The sequence below is a fragment of the Rana temporaria genome, chromosome 2 (assembly GCF_905171775.1).
Source record: "Rana temporaria chromosome 2, aRanTem1.1, whole genome shotgun sequence".
Classification (NCBI taxonomy): Eukaryota; Metazoa; Chordata; class Amphibia; order Anura; family Ranidae; genus Rana; species Rana temporaria.
In genome coordinates, this window is record NC_053490.1 from 486,923,670 (window position 1) to 486,929,669 (window position 6,000).

The window sequence follows — 6,000 nt, forward strand, 5'->3', positions numbered from 1 at the left end:
ACGTTTTATTTAATTTCTTGTAAATTTGTGCCCAAAAATTTACTTCCAAAAACTCACCATGCCTCTTAGTAAATGCCTTTGACTGTCTACTTCCAAAAAAGGGACATTTTGGGGGTATTTGTACTGTTTTGGCATTTTATGGCCCCAAGAAATTAAACGGGCAGTTAAAACATCGGAGTTTATCAATTTTCAAATATATTTTTACCATAGTAGTTTGTAGACTCACATTCACACAGACTCAATAATATACACCGATTTGGGTTATCTTTACCAAAGAAATCTATTAGAATAAATTTCCGCCTAAATTTATAAAGAAAGATTATTTATTTGCAAAGATTTATAACGAACTAAAGACTTTTTGTTTTTTAATCTTTATAATGTATTTTTTTCTTTTTATAGCAAAAACTCCCCAGTGGTGATTAAATACCAGCAAAAGAAAACGCTGGAAAAATTATATAAAATTCACTTGGGTACAGTGTTGTATGAATGAGTAATTGTCATTCAGAATATGGGCAAGAAGGGGGTGAAAAAGTGGTAAAATTGTTCCATACCAAGTAAAATTTAAAAAAAGATTAGATTTGTTTTAAAATGAGTGAAAACAGATTTAACCACTTGGCGCCGGTGTTATAGCTGAATGACGGCTACAGCGCGGACCCCAAATGCCAGGGGGATGTCAATAGACCGGTCTCTGCCCCTTACCGCGTGATCAGCTGTCAGCCAATGACAGCTGATCACGTGATGTAAACAAAAGTCGGTAATGTGAAATGGACATCGGTCCCGAGGGGGTGTGGAATCTTGCCTAACCAGTGATGTGTAACTGGCAACAATTGTTTCAACCTTTTTTGTATGTGTTGGTCTATTTGGAAGAAAAGAGAACTATACAGATGTAACATGCTATGTATTTTCCTTATTTAGGAGGCTGATGTCCCTTTAAATCTGCATTGCTGGAGGTGTTGCACTGATCTATATATATATATATTTTTTATTGAGAAATATTTAGTTCATCATATTTTATAGCATGTAAAATCCATAAGATAATTCAACCCGGTGGTTGTTTCCTGCATTCCGGGAAAGCAGGATTGGTGCAAAGATTTCTTGGACGCAAGTGGCACAAATTTCCTTTAACATGCGATGGAACACAAAGGCGGGGCTGTTTCTCTAGAAAGGACAGCTTTTCAAGGTGTAGTATGTATGCTCTCAGCTAGTTTCTTATTTAAATGAAAGGAAATTACTTTTTTATGTGTACGAAGGGAGGAATTTTATGTTTGGGTAAAAAATATATTTCTGCCAAATTAAAGGGGTTTTCCACCCATTTTGTAAGTTTATTAAAAGTCAGCAGCTACAAAAAGTGTAGCTGCTGGCTTTTAATAAACCGACACTTACCTGCTCCACGGCTCCAGCGACGAGCCAGATGGGGCTCCGCTCCTCGCCCCCCCCTCGCCGGCCGGCGTCTTCATGCTCAGTGTGGGCACCCGGCCGTGACAGCTTTCGGCTTCACGGCCGGGCACCCACTGCGCATGCGGGAGCGGCCCGGCGAGGCGCCGTCTGATTGGACAGGCGATCGCCGAGGACCTGTCACGTGTCCTGGGCGATCGCCTACAGCAACCCCTTCCTGTAGGTGATTAAGCTTAATCGCCTAGGCGATTAGGCTTAATCGTCTACCCGGAAGGAGGAAGTGGGACAGGAAGTCCCACTCCTCCTGAAGCCCCCACTCCCCCCCCAAAAAAATTACATGCCAAATGTGGCATGTGAGGAGTGGGATAAGCGGAAGTTCCAAATTTGGGTGAAACTCCGCTTTAAATCCAGAGAACAAATTACTAACCCACAAACTGCTTACTTTAACCACTTTAGAACCCGGCCTTTTTATGACATTTGTTTACAAGTAAAAATCAGTATTTATCGGAAGAAAATTATTTGGAACCCCCCAAACATTTTATTTATATATATATATAGCAGAGACCCTGGAGAATAAAATGGTGGTCATTGCAATATTATGTCACCCTGTATTTGTGCAACCAGGGGAGGGCTGGCAGCCTTTGGCCTGGGGGGGGCAAGTCCAGTTAAGTGGCCCATTGAACTACCAAATCATCTCACCATCCATCTGCACCACATTTCCCGCACAGAGAGAGAAAGAGTGAGGGAGACTGCTCCACATTACCGCTGAGAGAGAGCGACCATTCCACATTGCCTGCACAGAGAGTTGGAGAGACCACTTGACGCTGCCTGCATAGAGAGAGAGAGCCTGCTTCATACTGCCTGCACAGATAGAGAGACCACTTCGCACTGCCTGCACAGAGAGAGAGACGAGATCTGGCTTCACACTGCCTGCACACAAAGAGAGCCCGCTTCACACTGCCTGCACACAGAGAGAGAGGGAGCCTGCTTCACGCTGCCTGCACAGAGAGAGCCCAGTTCACGCTGCCTGCACAGAAAAAAAGCCCACTTGATGCTACCTGTGCGGAGAGAGAGACCGCTTCACAATGCCTGCACAGAGAGAGAGACACCGCTTCATGTTGCCTGCACAGAGAGAGACATCTTCACAATGCCTGTACAGAGACATAGAGACCACTTCACAATGCTTGCACAGAGAGAGTGAGACCGCTTCACAATACCTGCACAGAGAGGGACCGCTTCACACTGCCTACACAGAGAGAGAGAGACCGCTTCACAATGCCTGCATAGACAGAGAGAGACCATTTCACACTGCCTGCACAGAGAGAGAGACCATTTCACACTGCCTGCACAGAGAGAGAGAGACCGCTTCACACTGCCTGCACAGAGCAAGAGAGACCGCTTCACAGCCTGCACAGAGAGAGCCCGCTTCACACTGCCTGCACAGAGAGAGAGAGACCGCTTCACACTGCCTGCACAGAGAGAGACCGCTTCATAATGCCTGCACAGAGAGGGACCGCTTCACACTGCCTGCACAGAGAGAAAGACCGCTTCACAATTACTGTACAGACAGAGAGACCGCTTCACACTGCCTGCACAGAGAGAGAGACCACTTCACACTGCCTGAACACAGAGAGAGACCACTTCACACTGCCTGCACAGAGAGAGAGAGAGCGCTTCACTTCCTGCACAGAGAGAGACCGCTTCACACTGCCTGCACAGAGAGAGAGACTGCTTCACACTGCCTGCACAGAGAGAGAGACTGCTTCACACTGCCTGCACAGAGAGAGAGAGACCGCTTCACACTGCCTGCATAGAGAGAGAGAGACCACTTCACACTGCCTGCACAGAGAGAGAGAGACTGCTTCACACTGCCTTCACAAAGAGAGACCGCTTCACACTGCCTTCACAAAGAGAGACTGCTTCACACTGCCTGCACAGAGAGAGAGAGACTGCTTCACTGCCTGCACAGAAAGAGAGAGACCGCTTCACACTGCCTGCACAGAGTGAGAGAGCACTTCACACTGCCTGCACAGAGAGAGAGACCGCTTCACACTGCCTGCGCCTCAATACTGGGCACTTAAACCCCCTCTGACACCAAGATGAATGCCACATTGCGATCATCCTCAGGGGCCTCTTCAGGTGGACTCTGCTGCTACATTCATCTGGAGGGGTCTTTATTAATAACTATTGTACTTCAGGTACGGCGCTGCAAGGAGTAGCAGCATTTCACCTCAGCTCCTGCATCACGGCCTTAATATCGGCTTAAAAAACAGCCCAGACCTCTGCTGCCACCTGCAGAACCTCCAGGAAGCCCCCCGCAATAATGGATCAATTCCTAGTACCGCCAGTCCAGCGCCAAATCAAAACCATGGATGCGGCCTTGCCTTACAGTGCGACGGATGTATCTGATATGGAGGTGAGTGGTGGTCCCACCCCTCTCTTTCAACAGCAAGAGGCTAACACCACTGAAAGAATCGACCAAGCGGTTGCTGCGATTCTTGCCCCACCACAGAAGCCTCAGTCGAGAAGGCTGTGAATGCAGGCAGGCATGCTGCTGATAAAAAGAGAGCTGTGGGAACATGCCTCTCTCCTCAATGAGGCAGAAAACATAATTTCCAACATAGAGGAACAAATGTAACAGGCACTGGCAACAAAGCAGACACACGATAAAACAAACCAGTATATAATCCGAAAACGAGAAGATCTGGAAAACAGATCGAGACACAGCAACTGCAATTTGTAGGAGTCCCAGAATCAATGCAAGCATCTGCTGTTGCAGAATTTTGCTCTCCGGCGCATACCTGAAGCTCTAGACCTGCCAGGCCCCTGTGCGGTTGAAATGGGCATATCACATGGGGGCATACTCCTCTGAACGTACCTTCCCACGTCCAATTAAGTATCTGATTTATGCAGATAAAGCAACCATCTTGCAAAAATACAGGCAGGCCAGATGTCTACAAATCAATGGAATCAAAACTCTAATCTTTGCCGACTACACTATGGAAGTCTCAAAGAAAATAAAACTTCCAGGGATCTGGCTAAAGAAAAATTACTTTTCACCTGCACAACTACCGGCGAATAATGGATAACCTATTATTTTTGTTAGAGCCGCAGGTTCAAATGCTGCATCTAAGGGAAGCAGTTCCATAGTCATAGTTTGGCAGTCCTGCATAGGAGATCCATCCAGTTCTATATTGTTCACAGTTATTTTTCTGCTTGCTTTACTGCTTTTCTTTTTTTGTACCCCCCCCCCCCTGTCGTGGGTGATCAGGGTACAACAAATACATATTCATTTGTCTCTACTTTACCACTTGATTACAGTGCTACACATACTACATACTTACTTATCTACTTATGTATTTTTAAGAGTGTTTCTTTACACCCTACCTGTAAATATCTTGTTAATATTTAACCAGTCGTAAACAACACTCTATCTAAATATCAAAATGTCTATTTCTGGCAGCACAGTTCCTCCTGTCGCACTCACCATATATCTGTACTGTAAATCCTTCAATAAATTCTTCAGATTTTTTTTGTTAATAAATAACTACTGTATATACGTACACCCGGGGGTATACAGTATGTGCACAAGTTCACCAGGACTCCTATAATGCCCTATGATGAGAATAATTGTTTGTACATTGGATGTATGTACTGTTATTAATCTTTTCTTAAGCTTGTGTTATTTCCATACCGATGTGCATCTATATACTCATGCTTATTTATAAGCTGGTTGCAATAATTCCTCTGCTACCAAATACTTTGATTAGATTACTGATTCCTTTCCCAGAAAGGCCCACTCCTAGGTGAAGGCACTGCCAACTTTATTATCAAACGTGTTCTTCAACTTAGTGCTGGTTCACACTACCGCGACTTGGAATCCGACTTGTGTCACCCCAAGTCGCGCGACATGAGAAATTCAATTGAAGTGAATGAGAGCCGTCTTAATGTACACTACTGAAGTCGCTCCGACTTCAAAAAAGGTTCTTGTACTGCTTCAAGGCGACTTCTAGGCATCTTGTAGGCAACTTGTACCCATAGATTTCAATGGAAGTTGCCTCCAAAGTCGGATCGCTGTCTTAACTGAAGCAACTTTACAGGAAGAGAAAATAGTTTACTCAGGCAAACCCCTCCCTCCCACAGAGCTAATTATTCTGTGATTGGCCACAGCCAAAGTCGCCTTGTCCTGGAGGCAACTTTAAGTCGCGTTGTAAGTTGCTCCAAGTCGCGCTGAAGTCACACTGAAGTTGCCTTGCAAAGTCGTGCTGTAAGACGGGTTGCCCCTGTGTGAACCGGCTCTTAGGGAACGTTCTGGTTCTTTTATTTACCTACAGGCTTACCGCAATATCTGGATTGGTGGGGGGGGGGGGGGTGTATTGTCATAACCCCCCCCCCCCCCACCCCCAAAAAAAAGGGCTACAAAAGCTTTTCTCCATAGCTGTAGAGGGTAGAGATGCACTAGAGCGACAAACTTCAAAACAGTGGGCCAGATTCAGGAAGCTATTGCGCCCGCGCAACCATAGGTTGCGCGGCGCAATAGCTGTTTTGCTCCCGCGTAGCGAATGCCCCTGATTCAGGAACATCGCTACGCGGACTGCAGCCTAG